Source organism: Lycium ferocissimum, unplaced genomic scaffold, assembly GCF_029784015.1.
Source record: "Lycium ferocissimum isolate CSIRO_LF1 unplaced genomic scaffold, AGI_CSIRO_Lferr_CH_V1 ctg1076, whole genome shotgun sequence".
Classification (NCBI taxonomy): domain Eukaryota; kingdom Viridiplantae; phylum Streptophyta; class Magnoliopsida; order Solanales; family Solanaceae; genus Lycium; species Lycium ferocissimum.
This window is the reverse complement of record NW_026713477.1, coordinates 62,768-85,518: the sequence shown is the minus strand read 5'-3', so window position 1 is coordinate 85,518 and position 22,751 is coordinate 62,768. Positions and strand designations below refer to the sequence as shown.

Sequence of the window (22,751 nt, the reverse complement as noted above, 5' to 3'; positions counted from 1 at the left end):
GACCATCTAGAACTTAATTCACTGGCCAACAACATAATTTTTCTTCCCTACATCATCAGCACCATATTTCTTTTCCAAACTATCCCATATTTCCTTAGCAAATTTGTTAGTAACAAATAAATCAAATAGAGGGTTAGTCATATGGTTCAGCATATGTCCTCTAACAGTTATGCTATCTATTTCAAATTTCGTTTCAACAGCATCATCAGTAACAACAGTAGCAGAACTACCAATGGTGTTTGAAACATCAGTAACAACGTTTGGAACATAAACAGGCAGTTCATCAAACAAAACATAGTCAACTTCTAATTGTTCAAAGAAAATCAAAAGGTTTGAGACCAGCATTTTAAATTATTTCCATTCAAAGGTTCAAGCTTTGAAAAATCTGGAAGAGTTTTATTCGAAGAAATAGTCATCTGATCAATATTGTAGAAAATCGCTTTCAAATTGTTAGTAAAATTGGGAACAATATAGATCAATAACAAGTAAAAGAGGAAAACAACTTATCAAATCACTGTTGTGTCGTGGCAAGCCACTGCCTTGAAGCAGACCGACCACGGTGCAAATCGTTTAGCCCGATACGCTCCCCAAGGTTCCACAACAACTTCCAAAAACTTGCACTACTGGCTGGAAGGGAGTTTGCATAAACTGATTCCTAGAAATCAGAAGAAAAGATTAATTTTTAAGTAGAAGAGAAGATGTATTTTCCGTTGTATTTCCAAGAAATCTCTGAACCTTGGTTTATAGGTAGATGAATATAGAGTCAAGAATCAGAAACGTTAGTTAACGTTCAGAAAATAATTATGCCAATAAATCAGAATAATGGAGGAAAATAATTATTGGAATTAATTCTTGAATAATGGGTCACTTAATTCAGAGGTTACAAATCTGCAAAATAAAGTTTATGGAATGAATCTGGATAAGGCAGAATTTAATTTAATTTGGGCCTCACGTATACCGCGAGGGGTGGAGGGTGTGGAATTCATCACTTTTGCCTACGGAGCCCAATTCTCATGAATGCGAGGCCCATCTCTTGTTCTAGCCCATTTACTAACCCAACAACATACAATTCAATATAAGGAGGAAGGAAAGACTTTCCTCCACTTATGTGGGACATTTGCACTTCATATAGGAGAAAGAAAAGTAAGAAAAAAGAACCTACAAAGAAACTTTGGCTTTGCATTACCAATAAAGAATTGACTAAAATAGCAATAGATAACTCTCACAGCTGTAAATTGACTTGTAACTTGTATTACAACTTAACAGTAAAAAAGCAACAGCTCCTTCGATGCCTTGAAAATTAAGCCACACTTTATCCTAAAGCAAAAGAAGGACAAATGAACAACCATTCAAGCTACCAAAGACGCTGTAGAAAATTTAAACAGACAAAAATAACTCATTTGTATCGTCCTAATAAGATAGAACCAACTTCCATTTTTTCGCCTTCTCTTTTTGTTTATTCCATTTATTTGGCTGTGCGGCAAGTTGGCCTTCACCATATTTCTACTCTAGCATGGCTGCTTAGAGCAAGAAGAAACTAAGTGAAAGGAGATAAAACAGAGGTAAACACAGTTGAAATGAAGATATATTGTTTGCAATAGCCGATGATCTCCTTGGAGTTGGGCGAGCACCTGTATTTGGAGTAACGGGAACGATTCGTGCTCTCCTTTTAATCTGGACGTTAGAATCTAGCGATTTAGGGCAACATATTTGCCCCTCTTTCCCCAGTGGCAGGCTTTGGCGTGAAGGTTTGGAAGTGGACGGCGAAATGTCATTAGAAGCTGAAGTTTTGTAGTATTGGGACAACAATAGAGCGGCTAATAATGAGAGAACCGGTACAGATTTGGCTTTAATCATGTCTACTAAGGAAGATTCTATATAGAGAGATGATGTACAATGTAGCAAAGAATATGAGAGATGAGAAGTGAAGTATGCTAGAAGCACGTTCGGAAGGACACTATATATATATCAAGCAAAAAGCAGAAGTGTATCCAACACAATACACCTTTTTGCAACTTTTAAATATAACGTACTTTTTGGTATTAGTAATCCTTCATTAAAAGAGAACAAAGTTTTAAGGACTCTGTAATCACCCTTCAAAATTTACTTCGAAAGACAAACAAGGTGGGGACAGGGGAGAACTCTAAATTTGGGAAAGACAATAGGTAATACTAGAATATGAATTCTTGCTTTATAAGTAAACTTATCCGATTCCCCTGATTTCACAAAGAAAAGTCAAAAAATGAGAAAAGAACATGTCTAGATTAAACTATGAAGAGCCAAAAATCAAACCGTCCAACCTCCTTTATGGAAGATCTCAACTACTTAGTACGTAAAGGCATATTAATTACTTGAGCAATTTGCATGTAATGAAAAATAGTGATGCCAAGGAAAGTCAAAGATTTGCTTAAGCCGACTATTTGGTGGAACAAATTTCAACTTGGAATCAGGTTCAGGATAAAGAGATGGTAGGATTTTATTCTGGCTTCCGGTACATGATAATGTGTTAATGTCATGTAGATTTTGTCCAAGTTCACTCTTTACATGCTGTTTCATCTTTTCACATTTAAAGAGCATCTTTTTCTTTTTTCCAGGACAGGGAGGGAAGGGCGCACAAAGTGACAACTCCAAAATGGCAAGTGTTTTCATCGTGTAAGTTCAGTACAAATATGGAAAACATTGAGCTCAACTTCCAAGGTGAACTTAGAATTTAGTTGAAAAGGATTAGTTTTGATCTTTTATACTCTAGGAATCAATTATATAACTCTTGAATTTTAAGTAACAAAGCATTTGCGATGATGCAATTTTAAATGCACAAGAAAAGAAGAATTCTGTTCGGCACATGATAATGTGTTTATGTCATGTAGATTTTGTCCAGGTTCACACTTTACATGCTGAAGGTTATATCTTCATTGGCTATTGCAAAACATATATCTTCATTTCGAGTGTGTTCACCTCTGTTTTATCTCCTTTCACTTAGTTTCTTCTTGCTCTAGAGCCATATGCTAGAGCAGAAATATGGTGAAGTCCTACTTGCTGGACGACTAAATAAAAGAAAAATAGTAAAGGAGAAAAAAGAAAAAGAAAAAAGAGGCAGCTTATTAGGACAATATAATGTTGAGCTGTTTTTAGTTTTTCCTTTTCCATTTTAAGTTTTCTACTAGTGTATCTTTGACCTTGAGCCTGAATGGATTGTTCATCTATCCTTCTTTTTGCTTGAGGATAAAGGGTGGCTTTATTCAAAGCACCGACAGAGCTGTTGTTTTTGACGTGTAAGTTGTAATACATGGTACAACTTCTCTCTTGTATTGTCAAAAAATGGTATAGTAAGATGCTTCCGTTGCATTGCCTCTGCTTTTAGGCAAATATGCTAGCAAATAGTAGCTGTATTGGAATAAAAATTATGATTTGAAACGTATCTAAGTTCAGTTTTGGCACACAGAAACTATTTTATTCTTTGGCCCACGTTTTTACTCTACGACCAAAGTGGAGCCAACGAGGAAAAGCAAAAAGAATGGGAATCAAATTATTTTACTCCATATTCTATTAATTGAGCTTAATACAAATAAATAATGAGCTTGAGTGTAGGTCATATACATATCAATGCTATCATTAAGGTTGTACTCTGAGTAAGAGTAGACGCAGGGGCGGATCTATGTGGAAGGGTGGGGATGCCATGGCACCCGGACCCCTCGGATGAAACTTTGTATATATAGGTGTATATGTATAAGAAATAGAGTATATAAAGATCTTGCCACCTGGAGTAACAAATGAGGCAATAGTGCCACTGGCAAATGACATAACATGCCACAAAATTGACGGGAGTTCGAACCTGGTCTGCAACACTTATTTTTGCTTGATTGCTGTCTTGATCTTTTGTTGGCTTGCTGCGAGAGTTCATTTTTTGTCTTCTTCTAAAATCTTTTTACTTGCTATTTTATATTAATCCAAATTGACTCTATTTTGCTATAATTAGTTCTTGACATTTTTTTCTTCCTCTTTCTTTACGTTCTAATTTCTTGATACGCCCATTGTATGCGTATCAAATATTCTTGAGTACCAAATTTTAAAACATCACACGAATATTAATGAGTAAAAATTTTAAAACATCGCACAAGTAGTAATAAAACTTTTAAATAGAAAATTATAAATAGTAAAATAAGTTTTGAAGTTTTAAAAAATGATGAATATTGATTATGTTAGTGTTTTTAAATTTAAAGGTTATTTTGGATTTTTACCAACGTTTCCGCTAATTGAAAATAACTGGATTGAAAAGCTACAATTCTTTATTCTTTCTCAACTATATATCTGCAACAACACACAAAGGTAATAGAGTATGAATATATAGAGGTAACAGTATTAGATGATTTATATAGGTTGTACTTTTAAACGTGGAAAATCTTTTTCTTTCTACCTGTTTTAGAGAATAAGGCCTCCTATTCCAAATTAAAAAAATTGGAATGCTTAGAGATCTTTAATCTCAGGAGTATCTAAAAGAGAACATTACTAAACAAATCTACATATTCAATCGATTTGTCTATATAAATCGATAAAGATAAATAACTCGAACTGTAGCCTAAAATTGACCAAACCGACCCGTTTACCCTATTTGGACGGTGTGGCACCTGGAACCTCCAAATCCTGAATCCGCCTCTGAGTAGACATCAAGATCCTGTCCATTCCACCACACGGTGAACAAGTACAACCTTGATAATAGAAGGATAAATCATGTTGTATGTTGTTAATGATCAATTTAGAAGAGTTTTTCTCTCTTCTTTCTCTTTTCACAATACTAAACAGGTTTTGTGTACCGTCTTTCACGAAGTTGAGAAGTTATATAAATACACAAATACTTATTGACTCAAAGGAATTATTAATAATATTTTTTTAATAATCGTGATGTTTGGGTCAGCTTGCGTTCACTTCAACTAATTCCACGTGATACTTGCTACTCCCACCAGCGACAGAAAGAATCATTAAATAAAATGTGTATAATTTTCTTAATGTGTTTATCTTTCACTTTTCTCCAGGAAAGGGAGGGAAGGGGTGCACAAAGAGAGAGAGACAGACAGAGAAAGTGGAAAAACACGCAGAACAAATGACAACTACAAAATGGTAAGTGTAGTCATCGTGAAATTAAGTAAAAATATGGAAAACATTGAGCTCAACTTCGAAGGTGAACTTAGAATTAGTTGAAAAGGATTAGTTTTGATCTTTTATACTATGGGAATCAATTAGATAACTCTTGAATTTCAAGTAACAAAGCCTTTGCGATGACACAGCTGAATTTTGTATGCACATGAAAAGAAGAATTGTGTTCAAAGCAAGTTACTTACAGTTCACAAAGGAAAAGCTGCACGTCAGTGCTTAGCTAAACAATTTCTCAAGAATCTGTGGGTTTAGCTTCTGCAGAAATGACAACTGTCTCAATTGTTTGGCCACAACTCCCACCACACGATCTATGTACAGTACATATAGAGAATTCCTGTTCTCCAGTAGTTCCAGTGCTTTTCTTCCGTGGAGAATTGATCCAACCCATTCTTCAAAAAGCCCTACAGAGTAAACCAAACGTATGGGTAAGTTAGGTCCATTTCCGTCATTAACAGTATGAAAAAGATCCTTCACCAGATAGGTCATTTGTGGAAGCCTGCTAATTATTCTTGTGGGCATATATCTCACATGCAATATGTTTAGGACCAATTGCCTATCGATTTGAAATTCCCTCAGCCGGAGGCAGAACTGCCTCGGACCTGATGGAAGGAGAGGAAATAGGTTATAAGGAGAGCAAATGTGTTATAGTATTCAAGTGATTAAAAGAAGCTCACTTATGTCAAAATCTACAGCGATTGACCAGGTTAGCAAATAATCTGAAACCAGAAATTCGATAAGCTGAATCCTGCAATTGAGAACATATGTTAAGTAAAAAGTATTTTTATTTCCTTTTAATGTGGCAGTTTCATGAAAATTCATGAAAACTAATATATAAAAACAAATGATGCCGTAACAAGCAAATACTAGGGGGCACGCACCAAGTAATCCTGCAGCTAAACCACCATTTACAATAAATAAGATTGCCAAGACGACCACAAAATACAGTTGCAATCACTCCACTAGAGGATACTAGAAGGAAATATGATTATACCACATACAGATTCAATCATTTTAAACTTTATATTAGCTGAACTGACAAAAGAAAGAATGAAATAAATAACTCAAAAGTAAATGTCAAACTCCCCGTAGAAACTCCAAATCTAAAGGAACAAATTCCAACTCCTCAGCCTAAAAGCACCTTCAAATCAGGAAAGTCTGGAGGGACAAGTGGATGAAAACAAATACAAAATTTACAGTGTTCCTTCAAACTTCCAAACTAAAAACAGAAAATAAAATAAAAATAGCATATGGAAAGATGCCAATGACCAGAAAGGAAAATATGATATCATGGACAGAGGAAAAGAAATTCCGTCAAGAGTAAGGACCAAAATAATGTACATCCATTATCACCAACAAAGAAACAAATTTCAAGGAGTGAAGGAAAACGGCATTTAACAAACATGACGCACACACTCAAGGCTTATAGCCTAGAGGTACCAGTGGGAATCTCCCACAGAATAGGTGTGGGTTTGACTCTCCTGCCCCCTTCTCCCTTCCCGTCCCCTTAGGCGGCCGTCTATTATGTGCTAAAAAAGTTAAAAACAAAAACAAAAACAAAAGCATAAAAGAACAATTAAGCCACATAAACACGAGTTTATAGACTATATACAAGCTGGTGGGACTTACATTATGTACATACAGTTATGCATACTTGGATAGGCTTCATCAAATGGATCCATGAAGAGCAAACTTTCTGCCACTACAGAAATTCTTTGAGAAACCGCAAATATTAGACGCAGGCCGACAAAAGCCTCATTTCCGATCTTACGCATCAGCTGTTGAATATAGAACTGGACAGCAGTGTCAAAGTGATGATTTTCTGAAACATATGCATTACGGAATCAAGAGTTAAGAAGCTATGTAGAAGGAAATATAAGTAAGTTACCTCGAGGAATTTAATATTAAAAATGATGCTGTCCAAGAGCAAAAACCACTTTAAATTGCTCTGAACTTCAAACTCATGATCCAACTAAACTAACAGTCCAATGGTAAGAGGGCCATAAGGGTCTGTCCCTCTTGTGACTTCAATGGTCTTTGTTTCTAACTATTCAATGCCATACATATTATTCTGAACTAATAAGAATTAGATTCAATGAAGCTCTTTGAAATCATCTTAACAAAAGTTGATTCCATCAAAGATAAATAATTTATTTACAAATATCGTTCAGCATCCATCCAAAATAATTAGAAGCATTTTACATAATCTATGCCGTGTGAGAACAACCATTTTTTAGGCTCTGCTGGAAAAAAGAAAATCAAGGTGTCTTTTCTACACTAAGCAGATAGTTTAATGGCAAATATTACTCCCCTCGGTCCAAATTTATGATACTCCACTTATTTTGAAATGTCCAAAAACATTCGACACCGTTCTACCAATAGCATCATTTATACAACTTTCATAAATTTCAAGAACTCAAAGTCTTTTAACAATTTGGCTCTGCTTTAAGATGTCACGCCCCGAACCATGGCCTGGACGTAACACGGCACTCGGTGCCTGACTGCATGTGACCGAGCGAACCACATGGCTTGCTGAATTATTATGATACATAACATAAGCGGAATATAACGTGAATGCATGATGAGCCTTTATAAAACATGGTGAGTCATAATACTTAACAAAATACTTGTTTAAACATGAGTGCGGAAATAACATGAATGAGCCAAAAATGGCTATACGATTCGGATGTCGACATAACATAACCGACTTGTCTAGTCTATGAAACCTCTATCATGAGTCCGACCGGAAAAACATGCTTATCGGGACAAGGCCCCCGCCTACCTTAGATGCATAACGAACCATAAAAACAAAAGTTGACTAAACCCCGAATGAGATGGGGCTCGCCAATAAGCCGATACGGATGCTTTGTCCTCGGCGGATGTATCGTCACGTATATCGATACACGCATCGTGAAATGCGAGCCCCCGGCGATAAAGGGGACGTCGGCACATTGAATGTCTTGGTATGTAAAGCAAGCGAATGAAATAACATGGGACGTGAAATAATATGATAAGAATCGAAATCGAAAACCTGGACATGAACATGAGTGTATACATATATATATAAAACATGGTAAAAATATCATAAGTAGGGAGAGCAATAACTTATAACCGATCCATGGTCTGGTGCTTGCGTCCCGCCGACGGAACACTCGGTCCTCCTTGCCGGGGAACATGAGATTTAATAAAATATGAAAGGATCCGGTCATTATGAGAGATCGTCCGGGACATGGGTGGAGCGATCCTCGTCCTACGGTGGCTACGTAGTTTCGGGCTATACGAAGCCCTCCTCGGTAATTAATGCAACTCCCAAAACATGAACATGTAAAATAGTGGCACTTGCTTTGCCCATGGTATATCATGAATCGTAACTTGCTTGTACATGGTATTCATGATCATAACTTGCTTGTACATGGTTTTCATGAATCATAACTTGCTTGTACATGGTTTTCATAAATCATAACTTGTAAATATAGTTTCATAAGATAACTTGTCATAATCTTGCAAAACATGTTTTTGATGCATGAGTAATAACAATAGTTCATAATCATGTATATATACTTGACTTCAAAACATGCTTGTAACTTCTGGATGAAATCATAAAGTTTCATATAAACATAATGAGAACACATGAGAAGAATTCATGATTCATGGATTTAGCTAGGATTCCTAATATCCGTAATGGAGGATTAGGAATACAATAACGAACATAGATACAAAATTCATGTACATACATACATAATTACGGGCTACCAATATGTTGGGTTTAATGCCCTGGATTTGAACTTCATGGATTTTAAGAAACGGATCATGGGGAAGAACGTGAGATTCCCACGTGTGGTGGAAGTTCTACATACCTTAACTTCCCCTTTTGAGCGTATCACAATGTCCTCCAATCCCTTCAACTTTAATCTATAGCAAGACATGTCATAGGGATTCTATGTTAGCAACAATATCCATGCTTTGTTCATCTAAGCATTTTATCAAACACTTGGTGGACATGAAACTCCACAACCCTCATTAATGGTGTTTTCTTCACCAAATCCCCATTCTATTACTTCTAGCAAATTCTAAAATCTCAATTAGATGTAATTAACATCATTCTTCATCACCCATATGAATATAACAATTCCAAGTCAACAATCCAACAACTCTAGCATAGTTCATATGATTCTTTTCAACAAACCAATTATTATTCTCCCAAGAGTTCATCAATTCACAACTACAATTGATTAGGGAGTAGAAACATTACCTTTTTGGGTAGTCACCACGAAATCAACACCCCCAAGTCCGATCTTTAGCTTAAAATGACGGCAACAACTTGTACTACACTTTATCCTTCACGAGCTTCGGGATTTGGGGCCTTAAACTTGGTTGATTTCCTACTTTCTCTCTCTAGCTCTCCTCTCTCTCACTTCCTCTCTCTAAAAATCTGAAATTTGAGGGAAATGGAGGCTGCTAGGGTTTTCATTTCCCTTAAATACTAAGGGGAAAATGGGTTGACCCAACTTGAAAACGGGTTGAGACCTATCTGTCTTAAAACGTCTATATCTCCCTATCCCGACGTCGCCTATGAACCCACGACCTATGGTTGGAAAGGTTTTTCAATTATCTAAAACTTTCGTTCTTTGAGTTTTCCCAAATTCCCAATTTATGATAGGGTTATGGCCTCCCGAAGTCGGGTGACCCGAAACGTATATACGGACCAAGATACGGTCATCACACGGTCCCGTAACACGAGATACGGACCGTATCTTGGTACCGTATCTTGGTGAAAATTTCCAGTGAGGTTCTGGAAATTTTTGACGTGTTACGCCCACTGTTACGGTCCCGTAACTCATGTTACGGCCCGTAACGTCACCGTTACGCCAGGCAAAATTTCCAGCGAATAGGCTTCAGTAAAATGGGCATAACTTTTTGCACAGATGTCCGTTTGACCCCGTAAGATACCGTTGGAAAGCTATTTCAAAGGGCTACAACTTTCATTGAGGAAGTTTTCTCAAATTCCCAACGGATTTTCACTAAAGTTGACTGGAAGGCAGACGTATCGAAAACTTAGCCGATTCTATAGGATTTCAAGTGCCTTACTATTAGCCATATTGAGACGATCATATCTCCTTGCTCCGATCTCTGATTGGCTTGGTCCTTATATCGTTAGAAAGGTATTTCTGCATACTACAACTTCATTGATAGTACCTTCCCAAATTCCAAACCGATCAAGGAGTTATCGTTTGCCCGAAATAGGCCCATGAACCATTTTCGCAAAACGTCAAACCTTAAATGTTTCCTAGAACTCTAATGATATGAGCTTAGACATAGTTCCAAGATGCGGGGTGTTACAATATCCCCCCCTTGGGATCATTCGTCCTCGAATGATGGGTCATGGTTAAGAATATGGTTGGACATGGCTTGACTACATAAACATGAAGGAAACATAACATGAAACATGGAGACCGAACTAACATAACATGGTTATATGAAAACATGAATACCGAGGCATGAACATGGGCACCGGATAGATGACATGAGCGTGGAACATGAGACATAATATGACATGGGGCATGAAACCGATATGACATAGTTTCATGAAAACATCGGTGCCGAACATGAGACATGAATAGCGAAGACATGAACATGAACTTGAACGTGAAACGAGGGGCATGAATACATAAGGGACATGACATGAATACTAAAAGTATTTACCTTGAAGTTTATTTGCACCGCTTCTTCAAACAAGTAGGGATATCCGGATTTCATGTCTTCTTCGGCTTCCCATGTAGCCTCTTCAACCTTCTCGGCTCCTCCATAAGACTTTTCGAGGCTACTTCCTTAGTTCTCAACTTGCGAACTTGACGGTCAAGAATGGCTACGGGGATCTCTTCATAAGTCAAACCATCCTTAATCGTTATAGTATCAACAGAACAACCAACGATGGGTCTCCTACACATTTCCTCAACATGGACGCATGAAATACGGGATGTACAAAGACCCAAGTCTTGTGGCAACTCAAGTTCATAAGCCACTAGACCGACCTTTCGTAGAATTCCGTAAGGTCCAATATATCTAGGACTTAGCTTCCCTTTCTTGCCAAATCTCATAACACCTTTCATAGGTGAGACTTTAAGGAACACCCAATCATCGGTGAAAATTCTAAATCCTTCGTCTCACATCCGTATAAGACTTATGGCGACTTTGAGCCGTTTTTAAACGCTCCCCGTATTAACTTGACTTTCTCCATAGCTCCGATAAACCAAATCTGGTCCTAACAACTCGTCTTCCCTACCTCGAACCAACCAATTGGTGATCCGCACCTTCGCCCATACAGAGCTTCAAATGGTGCCATCCCAATGCTAGCATGATAATGCGTTATTATAGGAGAACTCGATAAGAGGCAAGTGATCATCCCAATTACCTTTGAAATCCAAGGCACATGCTCTCAACATATCCTCCGCAGTCCGAATAGTACGCTCGCACGGCCATCCGTTTGTGGATGAAAAGGCGTGGCCGAGGTTCACCTTGGTACCTAATCCTTTCGAAAGGATTTCCGAAGTTCACCGTGAACCGAGCACCACGGTCCGAAATAATGGACACCGGTGTCCCATGCAATCCGACGATCTCATTAACGTACGCCTTTGGCATAATCTTCTCGCCGAATCCGTAGTTTTGACGGCAAAAAGTGTGCCGACTTCGTAAGTCTATCCACAACCACCCAAATTAAATCATGCCTCCTAGTTGAACGAGGTAGACCTAGAATGGTGAGCTTCGACATAAATAGTTCTACGAGTCCATCTACATCCGAAACGCATAATCCGCCTTGATATCTCAAGGTACCATTATCTCCTCTCCCGCTCAAAAGCTAAGGCTTTCTATTCGTGAATCCTCTCTTTCATCTGCGGCAAGTAGGAATCACCAAACTCGCTTCTCTCTAACTTCAATAACTAGCGGAATGCCATGTTCGGGCAATAACTCCACCCACTTCGGAGTTTGAAAGTCAAATTCCTAGCTTGGATAAGAAGTGAACTTCTTTCACCTTAGTTCTCTTGTCTGCCTAAATCATGAGCTGTACTTCCCATACTTGATTTTTATTTTTTTTTATTTTTGAGATACTTTCTAAAATACTCATAGTACGGTGGTGCGCTAAGTCTTTCACGAGCACCTTAAAGATTAGAGTCTTGTGCAATGGCACGCCGCTTATGACACATAATTGGGCATGATCTTATAGCTTTTCTCGTGATCGCCTAATCGATAGTAATTGAACTTGACACGATCCGTTTGACGATCATTCTACTCACTTCGGTTAGGCATATTCCCTATGGAGGCTATCTCATTATGCCAACCTAACCGAATTAAGGTTCTTCATATCTCATACTAACCTTTCGGGTCTTCAATTATCTCACCGGACTTACTTGGAGATTTATGTATCTCCCTTAGACCAAGGCTAACGTCTTATACTTACAAATTCTTCTCTTTTGATGGGATCCAATTAACATTCCGTACCTTACGCAATTCCTTTGTACTCTACAACACCGACTTTTTTTTTTTTTTTTGACTCACATCGACCAATTTCTCATGGAGAAAAGAACTAAATTTACTTACATGAACGGGTTGCTACCGTATTCGTAAACGGCATACTCTATCTTAACGACTTAACTCGCTCACACTTGTAATTCTTAGGACAACCTCTTTTGAAAACTCTTAAAGGCTATTCTTCTATAGGTTGCTCCCTTACGGCTTTAGCCGATTTCTTCTTCTACTAATCACTCTACTCTCGAACTTAAATTAAGCCCTTGTTTTCCAATACACATTCGGATATATCCGAACCGTCACCCACTCAAGGTTTTCATCCGAATAGGGAATCAAATCTTATTTCTCAAAGTCATCCGTAATCATAACTTAGTCAAATCTTATCATTACCGTTGACATGGCTTTTCCGGACATATTACGAACTTATATCTCATTCTCCTTCTATTTCTAGGAAAAATTTTGGCGAGTTTCCTTTGTATTTCTCACTATCCCAAAACACGCACGCAGAAATACCAACAATGCCTCACAAGGCCGATATATATATACATATATATATCATATCATATCATAGCCACACAGGGCTCCCAATTTCAACACGATAAAAAATTATGAACTTACCTCATATGTCCAAATCAAACTGTACTCGTTACACTTTCCCGTTTATTTTCCTTTCAATCAGAATCGCGGATGGAGTGGGTCCTAATGACCTCCGATAGAAAACTCGCCGCCACCTCTTCCGAGATGCTCCATAATTTACCTTTTTCTTGTTGACTTGGCTCCTTTTCTAATTTCTCTAATATCCTCTCCTCGTTGTATTCCATGCTCAAGGACATTATTTTCATTCAACATACCATTCATTCCACTACACCCTTCTCGGGCAACTTACATTGTATTCCACTTTCAATAGCACTTGAAGTCTCATTCGTTACCGATAAGTATTGCATAATTGTACCCCTATGGGTAAACATCCTTACTTGGACCTTGAATTACCTCGTTCATCTCCTCGCGCATTCGAAACGTACGTAATTCGAGATAAAGAGAAGTTACTTATTGCTCTAAGCTTCATGGCACGATCTAGAGTGGAAAGAAATGAGACAAATCTCGAATGTCTTGGTGGTCAACTGTTTATATGTATGGGGCCCTCACACATATAAAAATGACCCCACTGGACACGGTTTCATAGACTCCCTAAAGACTCTTGAACCTAGGCTCTGATACCAAGTTTTGTCACGCCCCGAACCATGGCCTGGACGTAACACGGCACTCGGTGCCACGTACGTGACCGAGCGAACCACATGGCTTGCCGAATTATTATGATACATAACATAAGCGGAATATAACGTGAATGCATGATGAGCCTTTATAAAACATGGTGAGTCATAATACTTAACAAAATACTTGTTTAAACATGAGTGCGGAAATAACATGAATGAGCCAAAAATGGCTATACGATTCCGGATGTCGACATAACATAAGCGACTTGTCTAGTCTATGAAACCTCTATCATGAGTCGGATCGGAAAACATGCTTATCGGGACAAGGCCCCCGATACCTTAGATGCATAACGAACCATAAAAACAAAAGTTGACTAAACCCCGAATGAGATGGGGCTCACCAATAGTCGATACGGATGCTTTGTCCCTCATCGAGCGCATGTATCGTCCGTATATCGCACTGCGCATCGTGAAATGCAGGCCCCCGGCGATAAAGGGGACGTCGGCACATTGAATGTACTTGGTATGTAAAGCAACCGAATGAAATAACATGGGACGTGAAATAATATGATAAGAATGAAATCGAAAACACGGACATGAACATGAGTGTATACATATATATATAAAACATGGTAAAAATATCATAAGTAGGGAGAGCAATAACTTATAACCGATCCATGGTGCGGTGCTTGCGTCCCGCATGACGAACACTCGGTCCTTGCCGGGAACATGAGATTTAATAAAATATGAAAGGATCCGGTCATTATGAGAGATCGTCCAGGGACATGGGTGGAGCGATCCTCATCCTACGGTGGCTACGTAGTTTCGGGCTATCGAAGCCCTCCTCGGTAATTAATGCAACTCCCAAAACATGAACATGTAAAATAGTGGCACTTGCGCCCATGGTATATCATGAATCGTAACTTGCTTGTACATGGTATTCATGATCATAACTTGCTTGTACATGGTTTTCATGAATCATAACTTGCTTGTACATGGTTTTCATAAATCATAACTTGTAAATATAGTTTCATAAGATAACTTGTCATAATCTTGCAAAACATGTTTTTGATGCATGAGTAATAACAATAGTTCATAATCATGTATATATACTTGACTTCAAAACATGCTTGTAACTTCTGGATGAAATCATAAAGTTTCATATAAACATAATGAGAACACATGAGGAAGAATTCATGATTCATGGATTTAGCTAGGATTCCTAATATCCGTAATGGAGGATTAGGAATACAATAACGAACATAGATACAAAATTCATGTACATACATACATAATTACGGGCTACCAATATGTTGGGTTTAATGCCCTAGGATTTGAACTTCATGGATTTTAAGAAACGGATCATGGGGAAGAACGTAGAGATTCCCACATGTGGGTGGAAGTTCTACATACCTTAACTTCCTGCTTTTGAGCGTATCACAATGTCCTCCAATCCCTTCAACTTTAATCTATAGCAGTACATGTCATAGGGATTCTATGTTAGCAACAATATCCATGCTTTGTTCATCTAAGCATTTTATCAAACACTTGGTGGACATGAAACTCCACAACCCTCATTAATGGTGTTTTCTTCACCAAATCCCCATTCTATTACTTCTAGCAAATTCTAAAATCTCAATTAGATGTAATTAACATCATTCTTCATCACCCATATGAATATAACAATTCCAAGTCAACAATCCAACAACTCTAGCATAGTTCATATGATTCTTTTCAACAAACCAATTATTATTCTCCCAAGAGTTCATCAATTCACAACTACAATTGATTAGGGAGTAGAAACATTACCTTTTTGGGTAGTCACCACGAAATCAACACCCCCAAGTCCGATCTTTAGCTTAAAATGACGGCAACAACTTGTACTACACTTTATCCTTCACGAGCTTCGGGATTTGGGGCCTTAAACTTGGTTGATTTCCTACTTTCTCTCTCTAGCTCTCCTCTCTCTCACTTCCTCTCTCTAAAAATCTGAAATTTGAGGGAAATGGAGGCTGCTAGGGTTTTCATTTCCCTTAAATACTAAGGGGAAAATGGGTTGACCCAACTTGAAAACGGGTTGAGACCTATCTGTCTTAAAACGTCTATATCTCCCTATCCCGACGTCGCCTATGAACCCACGACCTATGGTTGGAAAGGTTTTTCAATTATCTAAAACTTTCGTTCTTTGAGTTTTCCCAAATTCCCAATTTATGATAGGGTTATGGCCTCCCGAAGTCAGGTGACCCGAAACGTATATACGGACCAAGATACGGTCACTGTTACGGTCCCGTAACACGAGATACGGACCGTATCTTGGTACCGTATCTTGGTGAAAATTTCCAGTGAGGTTCTGGAAATTTTTGACGTGTTACGGCCCACTGTTACGGTCCCGTAACTCATGTTACGGCCCGTAACGTCACCGTTACGCCGGGCAAAATTTCCAGCGAATAGGCTTCAGTAAAATGGGCATAACTTTTTGCACAGATGTCCGTTTGACCCCCGTAAGATACCGTTGGAAAGCTATTTCAAAGGGCTACAACTTTCATTGAGGAAGTTTTCTCAAATTCCCAACGGATTTTCACTAAAGTTGACTGGAAGGCAGACGTATCGAAAACTTAGCCGATTCTATAGGATTTCAAGTGCCTTACTATTAGCCATATTGAGACGATCATATCTCCTTGCTCCGATCTCTGATTGGCTTGGTCCTTATATCGTTAGAAAGGTATTTCTGCATACTACAACTTCATTGATAGTACCTTCCCAAATTCCAAACCGATCAAGGAGTTATCGCTGCCCGAAATAGGCCCATGAACCATTTTCGCAAAACGTCAAACCTTAAATGTTTCCACTAGAACTCTAATGATATGAGCTTAGACATAGTTCCAAGATGCGGGGTGTTACATAAGAATTCAAATTCGTTCAAGTCAAATTAACATCAGAAACTCAAACCCAATCCAATCGTGTTGCATAAAATGAGAAGATCGGAGTATAACAAACCAATCATCATTTATTATATGAAAGCTGATTTGTTTCCATTAAATATGTATCAAACCAAAGAACGCTGCACACTGCCGAATCGCAGTATCATGACGGCAGCCATCTCCTTGTTCTGTATATGCATAAACTGTGAATATCTACCAACATCTTTTTATTTTAATGCCTGCTTGGGGGGATCTCAGAGCTTAGTTAAGAACTTCATAGTGTCATTTCTTAAGTATGTATACTCAGAAAATTTATGGGCGTTTTTATACTACTCTAGTTCTTTCATTCTGAAATCTTTTATTCTGCGAATGATTACATTTCTGTATATGCATCAAGAAGCTATTTCTCTTCCTCAATCTAAATTAAGGAAATATATCTACTTCTACAGCTTACAAGTAGGCAACGATTGACAAGCAGCGTATAACATATAAGCAGCGTAATTGATTGAACACGCTGATTCTAGCATTATTGAATGTAGGTTTATACTTCCACAATCTTCTAAGGTGAAGACAGTCTTAGGAAACCCAGTATGAATAAGACAAGACCACATAATTACCATCTTCTTGCAAGGCACTGCACATTCTTCTCAATAAACACATGATTAAGCTGTTGATAATGCCTTCCACAGGTTCTGCATTCCGTTCAGTTGGTGACATTGTAGCAAGTGTACCTTTAAAGAAGTAAAATACAAATACTGCTAAATTTGAAAGCCACTAAAGAACAAAGACAGATAGTAAACGATGAAACCATCTGGTGCTATCTTATTATTAAAACTGAAAGCTCAGAACTTTAGGCACTCTATGCAGTGAGACGGCTACTTACTTGCAGATAAGGAGCTGACAAAGAAGGGTAAATCATAAACTTTTTGCACTTTTCGGTAAAGATAAGAAAGCTTCATTTAAAATACAGTACAACCCATGAATATTGTTCTCAAAATGCAGTCTTTTAAAACAATCTTTCCTTTAAACTCAAATCTTAGGATGAACCTTCACTGGACAGTCTCCTTTTTTTTCATTTATGTTTCAGAACAGATAATATATTCACTTATTAACCCCTTGATTTCAGCTTCTACCACAATTCTTAACACTAGAAATTCGGAAATAACAGTACATCTGTGAAATAATGAAAAGAATAAATAATCGCCAGCGCGTTATCAAAAAAAAAAAAAAACACCCACACATCAGGAACTCTTTGAAATTTTCAGGTGTTGCTCATGAAAAATTGTACGCAGGAAGGCAAAAGGAAACGCAAACATTGTGTCATTACCAAGGATAAAGTCCACAGCTTGGTGGCACCAGTTCTTAAAATTACCTTCCTCCAACTGCAACACATTGGTAAAAAGCTAGTGATATGAGACATGGAAATCATATTCATAACATAAGAAAAAGCATGACTAGCTGTGGTTAATAGAAACAACTTACACTTTGCGGAGAAATAGTGTCACAAAGCTCCAAAAGAAAATCAACTGAAGTGCTCAGTTGCTCAACATTATTCTCATTGTCATGTTCTGCCATTTAAGAAAAGACACAATATTCATACGTCTCATCTATAGAAGAAAATTCATGTTCAGCAAAATTTTCCAAACCGGACCTAGAGTCTTTCCAGAGATCAAATTATGGCACACGTAAGAAATGAGATATATCATGACTGAGGTATGATAAGATCTCAACTTATTGTAACTTCTAAAAATCGTGATTTTGCAAGTTAACCATCAAAAGTAAAGATAAAATTCACATCCATAAGAACGTCCCTAACTGGATTTTCACCTGAAATTCGGTGAAGCAAGGAATCATCAGTTCTTCCCCTCTTTCTCTCCTTAATCCTCACTGGAAAATATACAAGTCAATTAATCAAGCTAATGCATACAACATTAATGAAAGCCAAATTGACAGCTTTAGACCGATAAGTACAACAGAATTCCTTAAGAATAAACCTTGTCTGAGAAATCTTCTCCACAGCACATCACTGAACCGTTGATCAGAACTACCTCCAATTCTCGTAGATCCCAACTTATCAAAGAAATAACACTTGCATGATGCACTTTTTGGAAATATATCACATTGCGAACCATCTTACTCCAGAAAAAAGGGAAAATAATCAGAACAAATAGCTGTTCAATGTTAATCTACCTATACAAACAACAGAAAAGTAACTCAAATTCAAACATATAACAAAATATCCTCAGGTAACCCTTCTTATCATTCACTGTTGATTTTAATGGGAAAGACACAATTAAGTCACAAAATTTTGAGGTCGGAATATAAGCAAATTAATCAGAAATGTAAAATCTAGATGGTTAGAACTACACATTGTTATTTGCCAATCGAAATGGATCACTTAACCATAGATCCTTGCAGCTATCATCAAAAATTCAATATAAACATTTAAAAGAGAAGTAAACTGAAAAAAGTAAGCTTAAACTATAAGGAAAATGAAGAAACTAACCTTACTCCAAAAAGAACGAAAAACAATCAAAAATTGGTCATTCAAAACGAACCTGTTTATATAAACAACACATTGCTAAGTCAAAATAGCAAAACAATCCTCAGTAAACTCTGGTTATCAGTCCAATTTGTGATTTAAAAAACGAAAAACGCAATTAAGTCACAATTTTCTGAGTTCCGGATATAGCAAAATAATCAAATACTTAGAAGCTATAGGTTAAAAAATACACAGTCGACATTTAACAATCAAAATCAAACATATTAACGACAGATCCTCAGGAGAACTGCCGCGATCGTCAACTTATCAATATAATTTTTATTTTATTTTTGAAAAAGTAAATAATTTTGTTAAGTTTAAAATATCACGAAAATGAAGATCATTTTTGTAATATTTTACACAGTCGACATTGGACAATCCAAATCGAACTCATAACAAATACTCACTAAAATTGCTGATATCATTAAAATTTTCAACATAATTAAAAAAGCAAACCAAAAGAACTTTGTTTAGTTTAAAATATTACGAAAATGAGAAATCTTACCTTCGCCTACTTTGAGGTCTTCCTTGAGTCTGAGAATCTCTCGTTTACGCTCTTTTGCCTAGAAAATTTAAAAAAATCAAAATAAATAGAAATTCATCACATGCAACTTCTACGTAGAATTAATTGAAATTGATCGAACTTTTCGTTTCCACTTAAGAAATTCATCATCGGAATGGGACAGAGAAGTGAAGATTAAAAAAATTCAAAATTAATTCAAATTTCATCCACACAACTTCTACGAAACAATAGAAATTTAAAAAAAAAAAAAAATCAGAGTTAATTCAAATTTCGTCCATGCAATTTCTACGAGACAGTAGAAATAAAAAAAAATCAGAATTAATTCAAATTTCATCCATGTGACTTCTACGAGAAGTAAAAGAAATTTAAAAAAAAAAAAAAAAAAACAGAATTAATTAAATTCGCCACATGCAATTTCCACGAGAAGTAATAGAAATAAATTTAAAAAAAAAAAACGAAGAATTATTGAAGGAAATTGATCGAACTTTTTTTCCACTTGAGAGCAAAATCGGAGTAATAGAAATAAAAAAAAAAAAAAAAAGAATTAAAGGAAAATGATCGAACTTTTCGTTTTCACTTAACAGCATAATCGGAATGAAAAGAAGAATAAAAGGAAATTTTAAAAATTTACAATTAATTGAAATTTCATCCACACGACTTGTACAAGGAGTGATAGAAATATGAAAAAACAAAGAATTATTAAATGAAAATCTGAGAATCTCTCGTTTACACTCTTTTGCCTAAGAAAATTCAAAAAAGAAAAAAAAAATCAAAATTCATCACATGCAACTTCTACGAAGATGAACAATTATTAAAGGAAAGTGATATCGAACTTTTCGTTTATATTTAAGAGCGTGATCGGAGTAAGAAGGCTGAGGTGGCGGTGGAGGTTTATGGAGGAGTTTTGATCGGACGGTCTCCATTGCGACAGCGAGTTTAAGGTATTCATCTGATTTGCTCTGATATCACTCTCTCCATTTCTCTATTGGGAATTGGCGGGAGTAGCTTGTTTATGAAATCGGACATGCATTTCATCTCATGGTTTTAAATCATCCAAAAAGATATGATTTGGGGTTTTAAACCATGATTTCAAAACATTTAAATATAAAATTTGACTCATAAATTTATATTTTATAAAGAGAGACTCATAAGTTGGTAGATATTTTTAATAATTACTTTCACCAACTATTTACCAACCTCATTAACTTCCCACAATCTTTATTTATGTCTACCAACCTCATTACGATTCAGGTTAAATTTTCATTTTTATTAAACTAAAATTTGATCAATTGATGTTGTATTTTTTAGAAAGGTCTTCTACCAGCGTATTAATTTGTTATGATATGAATTGCTCATTTGGTAAGATTGTATAAGAATTGATAATGTTTTGATAGTTTTCACAATTTGCGGAATTTTTATGCCTATAAGAGAAAATACAACTTAAGATATCCAAATTGCATGTTCATTTGAAACCATGGTTTTCAAACCATGTCCAAACAGCTCCTTATACTCACTTCGTCTTATAAACGGGAAAAACGAAGAACTTACATGCTATTCGCGTGAGCGTTTGGACTAAAGTCGCTGAGAAAAAAATATTTTAGCATAAAATAATGTATAACAAGTTTAAATTAGTTGATTAAAAATGGTGGATGAGTATGAGAAATATAATACATCTAGGCGTTAAAGTTGGAGGTGATCAACTTACTAGTTATAAATAATTTTTGATTTTATCAAATACGTAAATAAGTCAAAAAGTATTACCTATAAACTAACTTATAAATATTCTCGTATTCGTGTAACAAGTAATATTGCATTTGGTTGACCATATAAGAAACAATAATCTCCGTATAGCTTTTCCATGAAATTATACACCGCATAAACAATCCTAGTATGATAATACCGCATAAACTGTCCTTGTACGACAATATCAGATTGATGATATGATTGTAAATACTTTTTTTTTTTGACAATAATATGATGTTTGTCAATAAGTTCTTCATTTGTCAACTGTAGCGTGAAACGAACCTTAGCGCATTGATTAGGACTCGTGTCAGAAGAGTTATAGACCACAGCGCAACAATTAAGACTCGTGCCAGAAGAGTTTAGGACTCGTGTCAGAAGAGTTACAGACCACAGCGCAACAATTAAGACTCGTGCCAGAAGAGTTAAGGTCCGCAATTCAGCAATTAAGACTCATACGGACCGCAGTGCAGCTACTAGGACTCATGTCAGAAGAGTTTCGAGTGTGAGCTAACACTCATGCTCTTCCAAAATGATAATCTGAAAAATAGGGCGGTTTCACTCATGCTCTTCCAAAATGATAATCTGAAAATCTCCTATGAACAATAAAGAAATGAGAAGGAAAAGTAAGGAAAAGAAGAGTGATGGACTAGGGTCTATGTGGCTGAATTAATAGTAAATGCGCTGCTGAGCTCAGATGTCCGCTCGTCTGGCAAGTTGGCAGCAAGCACTTCCTCCCCTCTTTGTTTGTGTGGAAAAGCTTCTGAAAACCTATTAGTTAGTATAAGTTGGTTATGTAGGCTGACAACCTTTCCTAGGTTGTTTCGATCAGGCCAAATAATTGATTTGGAGTATGCCTGAGATTGTTAGAAGAACTTTAGGCTTGTTATCCAGGAACTTGTTCAGAAATACCATAATGAAAGGAACGTTTTTTCTATAAGCAGACTTTGAGGCCCTTAGAACAAGAACACTCATGCTCTTCCAAAATGACAATCTGAAAAATAAGGCAGTTTCACTCATGCTCTTCCAAAATGATAATCTGAAAAATAGAGCGATAAACCGCCCGCTATAGCCAGTTATATTACACTAGTAGTGTAAAGATGAGTCTTTAAATTACCGGGTGTATATAACTTGAAACT

General features: G+C 36.7%; 1 pseudogene; it reads right to left on the bottom strand.

Moving 5' to 3' along the window:
* Positions 1 to 5,077: 5,077 nt before the first annotated feature.
* On the bottom strand, positions 5,078 to 21,113 carry LOC132041570 (protein MULTIPOLAR SPINDLE 1-like; annotated as a pseudogene).
* Positions 21,114 to 22,751: the final 1,638 nt, after the last annotated feature.